The following is a 20,080-nucleotide window of genomic DNA, read 5'->3' on the forward strand; positions in this document are numbered from 1 at the left end:
ATTAATTGTGTTTTTTTTTCCTTCTCTCTCTCTCTCTCTCTCTCTCTCTCCCCTCTCTCTCTCTCTCTCTCTCTCTCTCTCTCCCTTGTTCCATGTTTTCAGATGCAGTTTTTCACCCACTGTCCTTCTCCTCAACCCCCATTTTCCTCCGTCTATTTTTTGATGACCTGAGAGGCGGTGGCCAATGAAAGACAAAAGGTAAAATGGGTATGGATTTTCTCACTCAGCCAACCATCCCTTAGATGATTAAGTAGTTCATCAGGCAGAAATATAGAATTCTTCCCGGCGTGCTCATCGACCTGTACTATAGATACATTAAAATGTCGGCAGGAAATCGTTGCCGAATGCACCGCACTACAGATAGACTGCGAGCTTCTCTGGCCCGATTGATCTCCGTTGCATCTTTGTGTGGCTGTGTGTTGAGTGTAGCAACCACAAGAGCCTTGCTCAACACACACGAGGCATCACTCACATATCAGATCATGACTGATGGTGGAGACTTGCTCCTCCGCAGTGTTAGAGGGGAAACTGCTACTGCAGCCTGAAGTAACTTAGTGTCTCTTAAACCAAGCTAAGACGGCTGTATTGGTTTAATGTTCTCATCTTCTCAAATTCACTAAAACCTTAAGTAAGCTATGGAACATACAATGTGATAATTAAATATTTATATGTGGTATGAAAACTTACCAAGTCATAAGTAAGAAAAAAAAATACAGCTTCACTTAAAACTGTTGGACCACAGGTACCATCCATATCCTCATGAGACCCAGAGGGAAAAAAAGAGAAAAGTTTTGGTATTTAGATTTTCTTTCATGGTTTAAGTATTCAGGTTGAAAGAAACATACTGCGACATTATTTTTTCATAAATGTTATTTATTTAAATGTCTCTTACAATGGACATTGGGTCTTGCTTGATATAAAAAAGTATTTACATAATAATTATTTAAAATTGATAAATTACTTTTATTTTTTTATTTTATAAATACTTAAAACAGATTTAAACTTTTTGAAATTCATAAACAAACAAAGCAGTTGAAGAAATGTCTTTAAGAAGTGCTTACATAACTAATTGCATTTCTGAAACGCATGTAAACATTTAAGTACTCTTGCTGGTTTGTGTATTCTTTCATTTCTTTCAAAAATGCTGTTATTTATGTACTGTTTACAGTAATCAGTTGGCCTCCAGTCTTGGAGATTGTGCTCAGTGCTTTCCTGCAAGGGATTCTCCTCCACAACAGGGTTGAAACTATGTTGATTGAAAAAAAGAGGATTATACTTTAACATAATGCAAAATGTGTAATTACATATTTAATTGCCATTACAAACTTTTACATTATTGTGTCTATGTGTTATAAATTTTAAAAAGCTGACATTTTTGCTTTGCACTCACTATTACCAATAAATTCCATGACCCTAACTTACATATTGCTTTTCATCAATATTGGCTGGCTTCATGTTGTTCCTCTTCAGGCTCCTCAAAAACTGTTGTTTCTTGCTCTGAACTTTCACATACCTGCTCTACTGCCCTGCCTCATTCAGTCCTATGCTTTCCAAGGCATGAAAAGTGGTTAAGATCGTCTTTAGCAAGTCCCACTGTCCCCTACGAAGGACACTGGATAAAACTTGTATTTTTACAGGGTTAACAATATTGTACACTTCTTAAATTGTACAAACATATGGTGCAGACTTTCATACTAATGAGGAAATGTCATTTTTTGCAACATAAATATTTTTTCATAGGAAACCATGTTGCCATAAAATGTTGATATGGGGATTTCCGCCATTTTAAAAAAGGCAAGTACATGTGCTCTGATAGCCACATGACCACAAATGTGACATCATCTGTGACAAATGGACTAGCATAGATTGTAAGTGTAATATTTAAAATCTAGGGCTGAATAGCATGCCCCCCACAGAGGACAAAAATGAATTGATGGGTCTCAGGAGGTTTCAGTGAACACATTTTGAATTTATATTTTAAATGTCATCTTCAGCAGTGTTAGCAGAGTTAGCTGCATTAGCAGAGTTAGCTGCATTAGCAGAGGCTGCTTTTGTTGCAGGATGTCACAACAACAGCCACGCACCAATGGCAAAGCCTGTGTTCCATTTAGGGTTGGGCAATATTGGCAAGAAAAATAATCATGATTAATTGTGGTATTTAGCCGATAACGATTAATTTGACGATTATCAATCAGTCAACTTTATTTATAGGGTACATTTTAAAAATTACAAGGGCAACCAAAGTGCTGTTCAGTAAGACATAAGTTAAGACAATAAAAGAAACATAAAACACATAGCAGGTTCACAGCAGGTGAGCATATGCTGCAATACAAGACAAAATCACAGTGTGTTAAAAGCCAGAGAATAAAAGTGTGTTTTTAAAAGAGATTTAAAAACAGGAAGAGATTAAGTCCCACCCACCCAAAATCAGAACCAGCCTCGTAAAATGTCAAAAAAAAAAATACTATTCTTTTATGTTTTTATCATCATGTTGAGGAACACAAAAGGTACAATTCTGAAGTGCAGAAGTGCACCACTTGAATGATTTATGGCACGCTCACAACAGAATTAAAAACAAAGCGTCTGACAAAGGCATTTAAAGAGCTCCTTCTGCAATAAAATTCTGTGTTCTGAAGTATTTTGGTTTCTATAAAGTTAAAGGGAGAGGAGGCATTCACAAGAGCCATGCTAATTGCAAGTTGTGTTCCAAGTTTATACCTGGTAAAGAGAAGAAATAAAAACAGCTGGTGGTGGCCCGCACTGCTAACTTGAGGACTATCAAGTGAGCGATTACAAAGTTTCTGTCTAACTTGGAAAAAAAACAAAACAAAAAAAAAAAGCAGATTGAAGTCTGTTTGAACTTTTATTATGTAGGATTTGCCTCTGCATTCAGCTATTGAGAATAAAGGCTTGTGAAGTATGTGGCATCTTTAGATCCACAACAAAACATGAGCATTCTATGTAAAAGACACTAACACAGCCATTCCCACACAACAACAGGATCAAAAACAAAATGATGAACGTGCGTAAAATAGCTCCAACATGTGATACATGGACATCCAGAACCACATGATCCTATCTCTGCTCTCAGCATTTTTATTTTGTTATTCATCTATTTCCAAATATCTCATTTGAATCCCTTATAATATTGTGAATATAAAAAAACATGGTTTGAGGGATTCTATGTTCAAGATTTTATGCCAAGTGTGATTATAGACAGTAGCGTAGCGGAGCCAGACATTTTTCTCAGGGGTGGCCAGACATGGGACCACCACTATCCTGGTGGCCAGGAAAATTACATTATTTTTAACTTGAAAGTTTCTGCGCATCTTTGTTTTTGTCATTTCCTTATGTCCTTTTACAGGCAGTGACTACTTTATAAACATGGGCATCAGAACCATTTTAAAAGTGGGGGGGACAGACTGTTGGACGGTCTGGGGGTCCTCCTCCAGAAAAATTTTCAATGAAATATATGCCATTTCTTGCATTCTGGTGTACTTTACCAGGTTGTTTAACATACTTTTACATTCATAAATAAACACTTGATTTAATTATTATTTCAGAAACAAATTATTCATTAAACTAGTTCCATCATCCTGTTTTAAACTCACTGCTACAGCTGAGATAAGTTTAATTTATGTGACACACTTTATCATATCTAATGACTATAGGGGTGCTTTTTTACTTTTATATTGTTTATTTATTTATTTTTAATTGCAACACATGTCATTGTGCCAACTAATGATGACCCTCAGCTGCATGTTTAAAACTAATATTAATAATTTTACCCAATGAACAGGTGCAATATTGATAACCACCAACAGTGAATTTAGAGGGTTTTTTTTTCACTTTTTCTGATTTAGTGATAGGTCTACTAATAACCAAAAGGGACAGAGCGTCATGCAGCCTTCAGAACATAAAATGACCAATAAATAAATAAATAAACAAATAATAAACATTTGTCACCATACCTCCAAACGTTTACACCATAAGTCAGAACATAGGCATATGTTCTGTATATAAAGAAAATCAACACTTCCTCGTCATTACTCTTCTTCAGTGATAGAGCTTGGTAATGCTTCAAACTGTTAAACACTGCCACCAACTGTTCTGGAGGTTTATTACACCCCTAAATGTTGTTTCACTGTGGAAGGGGTGTGTACAGCAGGGTGGCCAATAGGGTGGCCAAAGATTTGTCTGTGGTGGCCATGGCCACCCTTGGCCACCCCCTGGCTCCGCCCCGATTATAGATGCATCAAGATCTGTTGACAAATTTTTACTATAACATCTGAGCCTTCTGAACTGCATTTAAATTGAGTCGAAATGTACCCCTACCAGGAACATGAATGTTAGCTTCATTGGTAATTTTGAATTGTCTCTATTTATTTATTTACCGTTATTTTACCAGGCAAATCCCATTGAGATCTCAGATCTCTTTTTCAAGGGCGGCCTGGGCCTGAAGGCAACCTATTGTACATGTTTTTGTGTTGTGGGGGAAACCGGAGTACCCGGAGAAAACCCACGCACCCTCTAAGTGGGAATAAAAGCATAGTAGGGTATCTGTCTTGTTTGTCTTATGTGTTCCTGTACTGGACTGGAGATCTGTCCAGGTTGTGCTCCAGTTTTTGTTCAGTGACTGCTGCAGATAGATGCTGATGTTACGACCCCAGGCTTGTGCTCCCTCTCCTCTTGCTGTTTTGCTTGATGGTTTTTCTGTACTGCTTTTCCATGTGGAAGGTTTCCTCTAAATAATCCAGCTCCTGTTGCTGACTGGTTACCTCCCTCTACTGGTGGGCTTCCTGAAAGGACCTTCAAGGTTTACCTTTCCAAAGGTGATTGGCTGGAGGACACTTGGACAGCAACACCAACCCAGCAGTGCCTGCCAACAATAAGGTCAGACCACAGGGGGAGACTACGTATTAAAGCCAGTGCTGTTGTGCCTCATGTGTGCCGCTGTTTGATTAACTTGCTGGTTCTGTGTAAAGGTTGTCTTTGTGTTGTGTGTTATGCCAAAACCTTGGCAGCTAAGAAACTTTCTCATAGATGAGCTATTACGGTTAGTTTATTGCACTTTGTCATTGGGGATTTTGCCTAAAAGTATGAACTTTCTTACAAGCAAATATAGTCTTACTTCAGTTAATATATTTCTTTTTCTAGACAAGAAACCTTTTACTGTATTAGTTTATTTTGAGGAAATATTTAACTTGTGTAGTGCTTTGCACTCAGAGTTTAAAAATAAATTGTACCTTACTTTATGTTTTTCCATCACAAGCCAGGACGTAACACCGGCTCCTCAAGACCGTACATGGAGAAGCAGGTAAAGAAAACAACTGTATGGATTACAGTTTTTTTCTTTATTGTGTATTAATGTTTCGTCTTGCACAAGGAAACTGTTTGATGTATCTACTCACTGATTAACTGTGACTTGTTTTTTTTCTTGATCAAATCCTAAAACAACTATGAAATAGTAACATGTGACAAACGATTAAAAAACCTCAAAAGTAAACATGCTGGTGAAGATTCTCAGTCATACGTACAGGTCATGATCAACTCAAAAGTAAGTTAAGAACATAAAAGAACAATAGTAAGCCTATTTTTTTCAGTAAAAAAAGGTTATCTGCATGATTATGTAAAACAAAGACCTGACTGCACAACTCCTGGAAGGCTCAGCTGATCAGAGGTGCTACATATGGATAATAACACGAGCATTGCTTAGTGAAACAGCAATAAAGCACACACTCAACTCATGTTGAAGTGAAGAGGCAGAAAAAAAACAGCTTAGATCATAATACTCTGCATTCATATGACTGATCTTAAATCAACACATGTATTTCACTAAATTCCTACATGACTAAGTCACTTCTTGTGCTATCAACTACTTGAAAAAAATAAAAAAATCCACAAACTCATTTAAAACCCAGTGTGAGTGAGGCTGCAGGGGGCAGAAGCAAAGGAAGTGCATCTCAGTGTATTGTGTGACCAGAATGATAAATAGTCCAGTTCACGGACCAATGAATGATTCAGGAGGCTCAGAGATACCACCCTAATCTACTCGAGGATGGTAACAATTCCAACATTTCTGCTACTGTCCACATAGTGTCTGCAGTGTTAACATCCTCTAGTGAACAGCAGTGCAATATATCGGGGTGTTCATAGAGCAGGGGTTACAGCAGTCGAGCACTAACTGGTAAGTAGGCGGACCACTTCCCAGGAGCTCTGTGTGTGAAGTTTAATCAAATACAGAATCCCACACATCCCCTGAAGTTCACATCCGAGTGTGAATGTGTGTATGACAGACGAGGAGATGTGTAAGGAGACACTAACTGCAATAAATCTGTATGAACCTATGTGTGAATGGATGAGTGAACAAACACATTGTAAAGTACTTGGTTTAACCCGGCCAAGGTTAAAAGACGGTAGATGAGTGTACCATACATCATTCAGTTCCTGCATTCTTTTATACTGCTGTCTCTTTGATAACTTAGCACTGCTGATACAACCACTTTAACTGACATCCATAATCATTCTGTGCTCTCAATCTGACATTTCCTGTAAATAACACTAAATGCAGGGCAATGTTAGACAAAGGCAAGTATGAAGTTGATGAAGAAAAGGGTTTGAAAAGCTTTGATGAAGCTTTGTAAGAGCCACGGACCAAATTTAACGTAATTGTTAAGAAAACTTACAGTTTGTCAGCATCATTTTACATTTGTTAAACAAAGGCATTTCATCTACTGCCTTTCATGCAAAGTTTTCAACTTGGATCACCTTATGCTAGGACAAGGAGTTAAAGTCATTTTGGTCCAAGTTTGAACATTCAATTTTGCACGATCTCATGCAATATTACGAACACTTGCATCATCTGTTAGCTCTTGGAGTATGTGTCATTAATAACTCTTAGCTACTGCTGCACTTGATTTGAACTCAGTATTTGTCAGATTCACAGAGGTATAGTCACTTTAATGAAAGTTAAAGTTGATAGGACGTGGCATGTTGAATTGGGTTGGAAATCATTTAATGGGTAAAGCCTATATCAAAATATGTGTTGGGGCCTAAACTCGGCAACTACATCACCAAATTTGAGCTCATTTCTGCAAAATTGACAGAGTACAGCCATTTTGTATTGTTTAGGATCAACTAGCTGTGATAGCTTTCTAGAAATGGCTACTCAATTATTTTCTGAACATGTCATTAAAATAATTAGAGAATTTAACACTATTTTGGCAAAATATTATTGGATATATAACAGGCAAACATGATTCCAAACCAGGGCTATTCAACTAAATTGCTCAGGGGGGCACAGTTACTCAAAGCCAACAGCTCAGGGGCTGGCCATCTGTGGGGTAGGGCATTGCCCGATAATGGTAAGGGAAACACTGTATTATATTAAATTACAAGTATGATTATCCTTTGCCTTGTAAATTTGTTTTTGTTGGATCATGAACTTAAAATTTGCCAATAATTTGAAATATTTTATATTTTATGTGTTTATAGTGGGGTGGGCTCATTGGAGGTCCAGATAAAAGTCAGCAGCAGGCCAGACATGAACCGCAGGATCCCAGTTGAATAGCCCTTATAGAATCTTGATCTCCAGTTCAGTTTACATTTAGGGGATCAGTCTCAGTTACTACAACATCAAACTCAAACTAATATCTTTTGTCTTGACTGAGTTGAAGCTATTTTTGTTTGTGTCATTTTGAAACGACTAATCTCCAAAAGTGAATCAGTTGTACGTGTACACACTTTCTGACAGTTTCAATCAAATTTGTCAACTAATTCATTAAATCTTTGCTACTGCTATCGACAAAAACAAACACACACGCTCGTGCAACATTATCACTTTTGCTACCTAACATATACGTATAACAATGAGCTGAGGCAAAAAATAAAAGGACATCAATAGAAAAATCACAAAAACTAATTGTTAAAGAATGTCTATTTTTGGTATTATTTGTCTTTGACATATTATTCCACCAAACCACTTATGTAGATTAAAAACAAAAAACAACAGGTTGTCATGGAAGACTAAACAAGTACTGCAGGCAAATTTTTGTGTAATTTCTGCCTAAAACAGGACAACTCAAAGCCTTTACAGACATCTTTGGCTGTTTCAATTAGTCAGCATCTGTCAGCGTGCTGCTCCAACTGCAACAAATGACGTTTGTAATTAAAGTCAATAAATTTCTTTATGTTTCGGTAATTAGCTTATAATGTGAAAAACAGCTGCCTACTTTTTCAGTGTTGTTTGGATGTAACTGGTTTAATGTTCCGCCATCTTCTTTGATAATGCTGTTAATTATTCAGTGGCTGTGCAGAATAAGTTGTTCATATGAAGTGAGTGGAAAAGAATTAAGATGTGAAGGATTTGAGCTGGGTGGACTGACGCAGAGCGAGACAGCAGGAAATAAAAAGCTTCAGATTTCAGAATGTGTTGGCTGAGATGGTGCACATACAGGGTGTCTGACAGATCTGAACAGCTCATTACACCCCCTCACTCACTAACACACACACAAACACACACACACACACACACACACACACACACACACACAGGTAAATTTGCTGTGGCCGTGAATGCACTTTAAGTGAGCCCACAGTCTGACTATCAGACTATCATAAGCTTAAGATGTGGATGAGAAATCTCCCTTCCTTATCTTGTCTTTCTACTCTCACTTGCTTAAACAGCTGGTGCCTATGTTTACAACTTGAAATTATCCACTTAATATCAAGTATATAATTATTTTATAAACGTAAAGGCCTAACAAACAGAGTTTACTCCAGCAGTTAATGGATCTTAAGCAACAAGTAGCACTTGAACTATGTGATGTTACTATCAGTTACAGTCACACCAAATCTGACCTTAATATCTGACAAAGTGACTGAATTAGTTGACTGAATTAATATTTGTGTTTTCTAGGTTCAGTGAACTGTGGTACCATTTAGAATACTGTTGGTTCCAACAGTTTATTAGTTGTAGACATACACCCAGTGATTATTTCCTCTAACTTTCAATAAATCATATATAATGAAAATAAAAAAATAACATAATTTGTACACTTTTCAAGGTCTTAAATGGTTACTTAAGTGAAAAACAATGTTAAAATCAAACCTGTTAACAAATACAAGTTGTTGTTGTTGGTTTTTTTTTATCGTCAAAGCTATTTCTGCAACCAAAATCATGAACTATATACTTTTTTCAGAATCTAATTATCCAATTTCCCTTTGGGATCAATAAATTATTTTTGAATTGAGTTTGAATTGAAGAAACCCTTATTCAGATGTGTCTTTCTAGAAACATTCCTTTCCAAAGCATTTCCTACCATGATGTATTTTTTAAACCAGAGTCAGAGATGAGCAGTGTAGGGATTCAAGTCTCTCCCACATTTTAGCATGAAATTACATAGTACATCAACAAAATATTCAAGAAATTCATATAGAGTTATATGACTCAATAGAAGTTTGTATCTGAAAAACACAATAAAAAGACACAAGTTTATTTTCTATCTTCAAAATAAATGAAACAAATATGAACAAAAACAATTTTAACTGTGCCCAAATTTTAAAAAAATATCTTAGTCTGGCCCAAATACGCCATTGCATTTCTTGATAAAGTTTTCTCCTTAAAAAAACTGTATATGTCAGATAAAGTGGGTGACCAGCCAAGGCATGTTAGGCATTAGCCTCTCCAATGCTAATGCCTGCCTAGGCATGCTAGTCACTAGACTTTCCATTGCTAATGCATATGAGCAGTCTCCTTCTCAATTGCCAGTGATACCCTCTTATGGCCCTTTTCCACTAGCACCTCTACAGCATGGTTCGACTCGGCTGAACTATCAATCAGATCAGTAGCGCAACTTTGGAATAGATATAGCCTCCTGCTACAAGGATATAGCCACCACTGGGTGTTCATTGGTCTTATTTTTGGCTCTAATATTGCATCATAGTACCCTGCCCTTGGCTGCTGGATAAAGGCACAAATGACCCTGAAAGGAAAAAGCAGGTAAAGATAATGGACAAATGCTAGTCTTCAAAATTGTACTAGTACTTTTCTTGAGATGCTATGCCTGCTCGGATTTTATCTTTCAGCTTCTTGTAGGGAGCCACAAGTTTCCTTACACATAGTCTAACTAAGATGTGACATCATCCTTGTGCTCCTCCGTTCAGCTGCACATACTCAGTGTACTTGGTATTCAGAATTATTCAACTCAGTTTTTTTTTCCTGCAGTTGCCATGGTGAATCAAGTTATCAAGGTCCACTAACGGTGGTATTTTATTGACCACATTCGTGTACGCACATCAAGATTAAGATACTCAGTTATTTCATCTCAATGGGTGTTTCCCCATTTTTGGATAGACAGAGTTTGTTTAAACCTCCTTGGCACCAGGTTATCTTAAACCCTCTGTGATGAAGTGGGGACCTGGCTGGGCTGGATCCCACCTATTGTTCATTGACTGCTGGGTAAAGGCCCTGTCATACTATACTGTCTTAGATATCTTATGCCAGTGTATGAAAATGTTGCCCCACAAAGTACAACAGTAATAGTACCAGGGAATAGTAGCAGCAGGAGCTGGTTGAAAATCTTTATATTAGCAATAAAAACATGACAATCTTCAGAAACCAGCAAATTGCTGTCAAAACCTTCCATAAGTTAATAGGAAAATAACATTTTTTCACAAATAAATTTGCTTTTACAGGCATCCTAAACCATTTCCAATTACTTATTTAACTTAAGAATCAAGTTCCATCGCTATGAACGTTGAATTTCATCAAACATCAAATTACTTTCTTGTTTGAATCCAAATTATTTACTCTGAAAACACAACATAAATCTCAAATTAAGGCCATCTACTCTAACATATTTTATGTCATTGAGACTCCAATGACATTGCCACAATTTCCCAGTTTATTTAGTCCCACAGTTGTCATCTTCAGTCAGCTGAATCATGAGCTGAGTTCTGTTTTGTCCCAGTGACTTGGGATTTCCTTTTCCTGCACACTGAAAGTGATCCGCTCAAACTTTAAATTTTTTTTTTATTTCCCCATTTTCTTTTTACCGTCTTGATTGCTAATTTTTAATTAAAAGCACCTGGTACACCTTCAGTTCCGGATATTTGGTCCGTCATTGTTTTTTGTGCGAGCTCATTCTGTAAACTCTGCCTTGACTCAACAACATGCTTTAATTATGTAACCCAGCCCCAAATCAGAGTATTTTGTATTGTGTTAAGTTCATGTAAAAAGTAATAGTGTTAAAACTGTTGTTTAAAAATGTATTTCATTAATGTTGTAAAGCAATAATGAGACTGTTTGGGGTGCTTGTGTTTATGTTTAACACAGGAAAAGTATGTTTTATTTTGTTGTCATTTATTTTGGTTTTATTTTGAAAAGTTTATGTTTGAAAGAGGAAGTGGTGCTTAGCAGAAAAGCTTTTACTAGGCCGTGATTGGTAAGAAAACAGGAAGTGAAAGTAACAGAGCACGAGACCAAGCTTGACCACACTAAAACAACGTGGCTAAATTTATTGTAAAACGAGTGTTTTTGTGATATTTTAGACTTTCAACTCGACAGTCTTTGAACAGATATCAACTCTGCACTTTTGTTTGCAACTACTGTGATTGTTTCAGCCCGGAATTTGCAGTACAGTAGCCGTAAGTTTGTTTAATGCTCGCTAATGCATTAGCATCCGTTAGTCAAGTGGATGGACATTGAGTACTGTAAGCTAAATCGGRTAACAGAATGTGACTTAACTAATGCTGTCTGCGTGGGAGCTTCCAGAAATAAGCCTAGTGCAGAGATATGAGCATACTCAAGAGTTTAAATGATAGTGCTGGAGGACTYCATCTTCACTGGACTTTTCTGCTGATTCGTGAGGACTGAGAGGCTGGTAAAGGAGCTGACAACGCCCTTCATCTTCTTTCAACTGGGACCAAAGGACAGGTGACATTTGAGGGTTCCAGATTTATTTTGGAGAAAGGTATTACATTCCCAAGCTTCACCATCATATCAGACCTGCAACATTTTTTTATTTCATTTTATTGAACTATTTTAGTTCAATATTTGCCGGCTTAGGTGGACATTGAAGTGTGGGCCCACTTTGGTTTATAAAAGTTTTGAGAAACTTAAAGACTGAACATTTTGTATTTTCTGTATATGTTATTGTGTGTTTAATATATGTTCAAGAGTTCTAAACTTTAATCCTGTGTGATGTTTGGTTTTTTCTGATAGAGTAATATTTAAACAAAGCTTAATATTACCTGTGTTTGTTTTACAGTATATCCAAGTGTTTTGATCCTATTCAGAGTCGTATTATTGAATGAACAGAACATAGAGTGCTAATGTCATTTTACTTAAAGGTGAGTAAAACTCAACACAGTTGTAAATTTAACTAAAGGGTTTATCGAACTCAGAGGCCCTTACCTACTTCAAAGGTATAGGTGGGCTACAATTATATCGCTGAAACTCTTCCATGAATTTACACCTCTAAAGTGAAACTCAGTGGGTCTGGGTCTGAGGGGTTTGTACCCAGGAGCAGACGAACATGAGGAATTAAAGAGTAAATAAAACATATTTATTTAAAATACAAAACAAAAAGGCTGACATGGCAGCTAAAACTTACATACACAGGGGGACCGAGACTGCTAGAATGAACCAAATAATGATCTGCTGAGGTGGCAATGGAAAGAGACTGAGTATATGGGAACTGGGCTAATGAGATGTGAAGCAGCTGGTCTGATAAAGGAGTGGCAACAGGTGTGTGTGGTTGAGAGACAGGAAAATAAACAGAGCTGACAGAGGAATGAGAAATGACAGCAACTAAACACAATGAATCAATTTAAGGTGGAACTGAAAATAACCACAAGTAATCAGGACAACACAAAGAACCAAGAACATAACAAAAACACAAGGATCCTGACACAATGTTATTTGACATGATACATACCCTCTCGTTTCAAACTATATTTGGACATTTACGAGTTATAACAGATTTGTTAAGGTTGTGTAATTTGGAATTTCTGACAATCTACCAAGTCCTGAAACTTGAATGCGTTTGATTTATTAAAACATTGATTTGATGGCTCTACTGGTCTTCTTCACAAACCATGTGGTCCTTTTCTGAAAATGAAAAACTGAATTGGTGTTTTACATATTTACACATACCTCCAAATAGGAAGTTATGTGTGGAAGTGTAAAATACCATTCTACACAATGAAGTCTAAATTAGTACATTTCACTTTGTATAATACAGCAATTGATTTTGACATATTGACATAATTTACGGTCTATAATTACTCAAATTGGATTTCAGACACTCTAATTCAACATCAATATCCCCCTCCCCACCCAAATTATAAGATGATGTAAATCTATTATAGGGAAGAGACAAACACCCAGGACAGAACTTCAGTTAAAAATGCTGAATAACTTAAAAAAAATAAACATATTCAGCCTGCAAATCAGCGAAGATATCTGTAAGACAGAAATCCTATTTGTCAAAATGTGTCCTCTGTTAGATATTCTTTAGCTCTGTTCTCTGTGGACAGAGTCTGGGGAGAGTCTCTGCCTCATGTAGAGTAGTTTATGTATCTGGGTGTCTTATTCACAAATAATGATAGGATGGAGCATGAAAAGGATCGGCAGATTGGGACCTCATCGTTAGTGACGAGGGCATTGCTTCGGTCGATCAGGATGAAGAAAGAGCTAACTTGAATGGCAAAGCTCTAGATTTATTGGTCTGTCTACATTCCAACCCTCACCTGTGGTCATGAGGCATGGATCATGACCAGCAAATCGAGATTCTGGATACAAGCAGCCAAAATGAGCTTCCTTCATAGGAAGGCCGGGCTCGCCCTTAGAGATAGGGTGAGGAGCTCCATCATCCGGGGGGAGCTTGGAGCAGAGCCGCTGCTCCTCCGCACTGAGGAGCCAGCTGAGGTGGTAGAAGATGGAGATGAAGAGCTGGAGATCAACCCTGTGTTTGTTAGTAAACTATCGCTAACTCAACTATCTAAACCAATGGACAGATTTCAAAAAACTTCCAGAAATTAATAGTTGGATGTTCATCTAAAAGTGTTGACCTTTTGGAATCTATGCCATTCACGATGGCCATCGCAGCTTATCAACCCTAGCATACACAACTATGGGTATTAAGCTAAGATCTGTTGGGTAACACGTGTTCACAACAGTCTTAGAGTTAACAAATTCTGCAAGATATTTCTCAGGATTGTGTATAATCATATTTTCAGTGTTTGACCAAAGTTGCTTTGATTCCATCATTTCTCAACAAAAGATTATCTTAGTACAAGCATGGGCAGTCCTCCTCAAGGGCTGTAGCCCTGCATGTTTTACTTTTTCCCTGCTCCAACACACCTGAATCAGTCATTAAACCACCTCTTCCAAGGTGTGTAGGAACCTGATAGTGGCCCATTCATTTAAATCAGCTGTGTTGGTGCAGAGTAAAACATGCAGGGCTACGGCCTTCGAGGACCAAAATTTCGCATTCCTGCCTTTGGCATGACAGGTGGTGAGTGATACGAATTCTTTAAAAAATAGGGTATGCCTTTAATTATACACAAATATAATCTATTTGTATTTTTGACAAAAAAACAGCCTTTTTCTCCTCTTTATTAGAGGTTTTACTATGTAACATCTGATCTGCAGTGATTTTTAAACCCCTAACAGTGTAAAATGAAATTTGACACTTTGTAACTTGTAATAAACCTCCTCATTACTTTTCCTCCCACTTCAGTCTCTCAGATGTACAATCACAAGCACTTTTCTTGATCTCTCTGTTCTCGTCCGACAGGCTAACGGAGGCCTGCTCGGGTGCAGAACTCTTCGACCTGTCTGACCTCTGCCCAGACAGAGTGGCTGAATCTCAGGCCTCCTTATTTTAGTCTACCTCCCAATGGAGCTCGAGGTCAATGTCAAATGAAGTGAATGTGAGCTCGACTCTCACATCTCATCTCCATACTGCCTGCGTTGGCATAATAATCAGCTGTGAACAAAGGCAGAAAAGGCGTTTTGGCTGATTGGAACAGCCTTATTATGTTAACCTTTAAACGTGTTTCCTTTATTCATTCACTTTGTTAAACTTACAATTCTATCAATGTAATTATAGAGGAGATGTCCTCTCATCTCTCAACTGTGTCCTCATACTCAAAGTGTCAAATCCATTGTAGGTAATGTGTATATTTAATCATTAACTCTGGGTCATTTGTTTTACATTTTAATTCTTTGATGGATTCAGCTGATAAAGGGGCTGAAGGTGAATTTAAGTGGATAGTTAATGCGTGGTCCTTTCTGCATTCGGAAAACAGAACGTTTCTGTTGTTAGTAATGCATGTTCTTAGATGGACTGTAATGAATTTAGGACATTATTTAAATTTCTTTTAATTTTAAATAAAACAGAAGTTATTCCTTAGAAACAAACAAACAAAAAGTCACACTAACATTCATTGTGAAGTTGAAAACATCTCCGGTGCACCGCTGCAGTTTGCATCATTGGAAACACATTATTTAATCGCACTAAGAACATACTGAACTCATCAAGCTGAAGTGCACTGTAAAAAAATCAAAACTCAAAGTCACTTTATTTTTCTTCTTTTGTATTAGAATGGTATATCTCTTGAGCAGTAAATCACAAATCATGTTTTCCTTTCTATAAAATGTCACATTTTTGGAATGATTTACTGTAGATACAGTAATTCTCAACCCCGAAAATTATTTTATTTACGTATTTTTTTGCCTCTATACTTTTAATATGAAATGGCAGATGAAGAGCTGCTATGGAGCCTGGGATGTCTAAGAGGTATAGATATTAAATTTATTAATTTTTCAGAAGCATCAATGTTTGAAAATATAATAGTTTAAAGAAAAATCATCTTACAAGAAACTAAACGTAAGAAACTGCCGGTGTGAGCGTTCAGTCATCAGCCTCCTGTGCATTTTGTGCTTGGCTAATTTTGCCATTTTGTCATGAAACATGCAAAAGATCTAGGGATGCACAGATGGGAAAATTTCAGCTGATATCAATATCTGATATGATTATTGCTGTTATGGATGATAACCAATATTTACCAATATTACACAAACAAAAAAAAATTATATACAGAAATGCACAAAATAAACTTACACCATTTGCCCTCCCAAAACAGAAACACAAAGCTAAAATGTGGGAAATCAATGTTGGACGTTAATATCGGCCCAGTTGTATTCATCAGACCTATACAGATATTCAAAAAAATGACCATGTATCGCCCAACACTGATGTCAGTGCCAATATAACACTTATGAAATTGTTTTAAATATCAGCAGCATCAACATTAGAGGTTTTGATGAGTGGAGGTGAAATAGTTATTGGGACATTTGCTCTAGAAGCTAAAGTTTTCTGTCGGTTTGGTTTTATTTTCATGTTGACTCTTTGCTTTGGTTCAGTCACCAAATTGACTGGGCTAGGTAAGTTCAAACAATTATATGCACAGATGTCTGCACACATGACAAATAAGCATTTACACTGCACAACAAAGGACATGTTTTATTTCTGTTGCAGCAGGTACAATAAAGACACAACAGCACAACAGATCAGTTGTGACAGAACCGTACAACCAAGAATGTCTCAGTTTCTTATGCATTGTGTTCAGTCTGTAATTCTGTCTTGTATAGGAACTAGGGTTCAGTGCAACAAAATGCATTTTCTTACAAATGGATATAGGCTCCACAGCAGCAGTGGGGAAAAATGTATATTTGGCAGTTTGGCTGGTTGGTTTTATGGATAACAGTCTCTAGAGTTTTGCTGACATACTGACCATTTTACTAATAACTTTTACTAATAGGAAGCATAACTAGCATTCCAGGTTTATTTAGAGTAGTGTTTAAAGTTATCCTAATCTGTGTGTTTTTGCAAGTGCAAATTAGGACTTTACATGTCTGTGTCATTCAAATGAGCTAGTAAAAGGAGATTTGCTCTTCAAACTGCACTACCAACTAAAACAGCCTCTGACTTCACAACATCTGAGAGTCACTGACAACACATATTTTCAGCACAGTGCCTTAAATCGTCGCAAGAGGTCACCCATAATGTTAATTTAATAATTTCTGAACATAAAACAACCTTAGTCTGATATTCTGTCAGGGCCTATTCTGGCTAATTTGGTGCCCTCGGCAAGATTTCAGGTGGCATATCTTGTGCCGTTTTATAAATCTCACTGCCAGTTTACATACAATCACTACCAAATTAAATAGTTTTGTCTTTATTTATTTATTTTTTTTACATAGAAACCAGTATGTCCAATTATAAGTGTATTCAAACAAATGTGTTTTTGTTGATTGGGTGAGTGCAGTTTTGACTGAAGGTGAATATCTTATATATGTATTGAATGTATATGTTTATATTGTCTACATTTGGCTTAGGAGTGTTTTTATTTAGAAGGGAAACAGGAAGATTATAGACAACAGGTTGGAAAAGGGATGTGATCTAATAAGTTTAACTTCTTCATGCCCCTTTTCAGATAAACTCACCGAATAATTGGTGTATTTGTGTGTAATTATGTATGCGTGGGCTTCAGTGGTGGGCACCAGCCCGCTAAAGTGCAAATCTGTTAATTGCGGACCTAAATATTTTGTTTGCACTTTAGCGGTCTTACTCATTTTTATAATTCATAAGCGGATTTGCACTTTCTAAAATTATAATGCAGTACTGCTAATATCTAATTATCTACCAGTCATCATTATCTTGAACTGGCTTGGCTCTCAATGAATCACAACACATGATCTGTCCAACAGCACCCCTCCCAGATAAACACACTTATTGAGAAGGTGTACATCCTTGCTGACTGTTGCTTTCAGTCACGGTTCTCATTTTCCACAATGCTTTGTGTCAGCTTACGTAGCAGGAAGGCAATGTTTAGAACTCCAAAAACAGTTAACGTTTGTAATCCATACTAAAATTTTGTATGTATTGATTTATTTTACTTTACAATCAGAGCTCCTTTTTTAAAAAAAAATAAAGTTTAAAAGCTGGAGCTCAATACTTGACGTAATTGGTCGAAGCAATCGGCCAACGGGGTTAGACAGACATCTAGTGGTCAACTGGAGCAACTACATGGAAAACTTTAAAATCCAAGCTCATATTTTGAAGGGAAGATAGTTTCCTGTACTGCGTGCTTTCGTTTCCCGTCACAAATCAAATCCGTCATGTCCCCAGAATGCATCGCTTCAGTTTTCCAATAAACAGTTTTAAAATTACTTTATTGATGCTTCTTTAATGAAAAATCTACAACAAACAAAAGAAAAAGACAAAGAAGCAGCCAAACTAGCAATCCTCAACAACTTTTTAATTTTGACACCAGGAGCTAAAGGTCTGTTTCAGGAAATCACATCCCCAGCAATCGGCGGTTGTAAAATTAAGTTGTAAAAGGAGTTCATACACCACCAGTTTGCAGTGTTGTGCATATATTGTACATGAGTTGTTGCTAGCAAGTGTCAATTTGAACTTGCGCTTTAAAATTAGCTTCTGCTAGTTTTTCCATGGCATAAGTGCTGTTGAATTTGTGGACCTAAATCTTATCATAAGCGCTTTAGAAATTGTGGAGCAAATTTTTGGATTAGCGCTGCCCACCAGTGGTGGGCTTTATGTGATATGAGGTAATTTTCACACTAGGGAATATGTAAGTATTACCTTTTTTTGTGGAATGTCTGGAATAAATAAAATTTTATTCATTCATTCATTCAAAAATGTTAACATAATTCATTTGAAACAGAATACCAGAAATCTACAACATACCTGCCAAAATTTGTTGACAGCAATGAGGCACACCTGTTCATGTTAACCAGCAGCTGTGGAGTCAAGTAGTTCTAGGGGGAACTTTATCTGCGATCTTTACTAAAACTTCCATTATCCTTATTTTGTTTTCTCTTTACACACGTTGCACCAGTAGTTAGTCTTAACTGTATCATATGATACTTTATCCTGAAACATCTTCTGCATAACACCTCATGTAAGTAAGTAAGTAAGTAAAGTTTTATTTACATAGCGCCTTTCACGAAAATAAATTCACAAGGTGCTGTACATTCAGGAAAGGGGGAGGGGGCTGTTGACAAGTCATGCAGATAACACAGTTGCGCTACCTTTAGACAAACAGAAAAACAGAAAAAAAAAACACTAGGGGAAATGTAGTAACAAAGCAGCTAAGAAACCCACAGAACAAGTTACCTTCATAAACCTGAGGATCCAGTGATCATTACAGATTAAATCAACTGTACTGTGATAAAAAGTTGTAATATATTTTTCATTTGTGGCACCCCTGTATGGATGCACCCTTGGCATGAAATGCGACGGGCAAAAAATACAATCCTTCAAGGCATTCTGGGTCTTTCATTTATTTGCCTTTTACAGATTATCTGAACTTTATTGTGTGGACAACAACTGTTAATTTAAAAAATAAGATTTTGCATAAAACGTCCAATTTCTCTAGAGGCTACCGATGCAAATATTTTACAGGTTGTTGTTGACTGGCTAGAAGACAAAAGATTGCACAAGCTCAAAAATCATTTGGAACTGAATTAAATCTCAGACACAAATAAAAGTGAGCTCAAAGTTTTATTAAATTTCACACCACACCTCCTCAGCCCGTTCTATTTTCAGTATAGTTTCTGACTCATCCACCACTCACCTAGGCTCGTATGCCTTTCATACCTCTGCCGTCGCGCCGTAAGCCCCCCCAAGCCTGCAGGATTTAGAGCACAACTCTCTTTTCTCAAGCTCCTAATTCAGACCTTTAATAAAGCACTAAGCGGTGTATTACGCTTCATCCATGCTATTAAAAATCCTCTGAGTGTTATCTAGTCTTTAATTTTTGTTCAGTTTGTTAAGGCAGATAACAAAGTGAGGGGCTGAGGGAGATACCTGTCTCGTGCTAAGCAGTCATAATGCCTTCAATCCTCTGTCTGTGCAACCTTTGAAACAGGTTCTATGGAGCAGAGAGAGCGTACGACTACAGAGAGATGTCATCCAAGCTGTCCGTTACTCCGGGTGCTAACAACTGTGAAGGGAAGGAAAGGACAAACTGTAACAGTGACTTTGGG

At 37.1% G+C, this 20,080-nt stretch overlaps 1 protein-coding gene across 3 annotated transcripts in view; it reads right to left on the reverse strand.

Annotated features, from left to right (window-relative positions):
- Positions 1-20,080, reverse strand: part of nlgn1 (neuroligin 1) — a gene marked incomplete at its 5' end in the record, with an annotated part of 498,373 nt that overhangs the window by 400,251 nt on the left and 78,042 nt on the right.

This window comes from Austrofundulus limnaeus, unplaced genomic scaffold (genome assembly GCF_001266775.1).
Source record: "Austrofundulus limnaeus strain Quisiro unplaced genomic scaffold, Austrofundulus_limnaeus-1.0 Scaffold47, whole genome shotgun sequence".
NCBI lineage: Eukaryota > Metazoa > Chordata > Actinopteri > Cyprinodontiformes > Rivulidae > Austrofundulus > Austrofundulus limnaeus.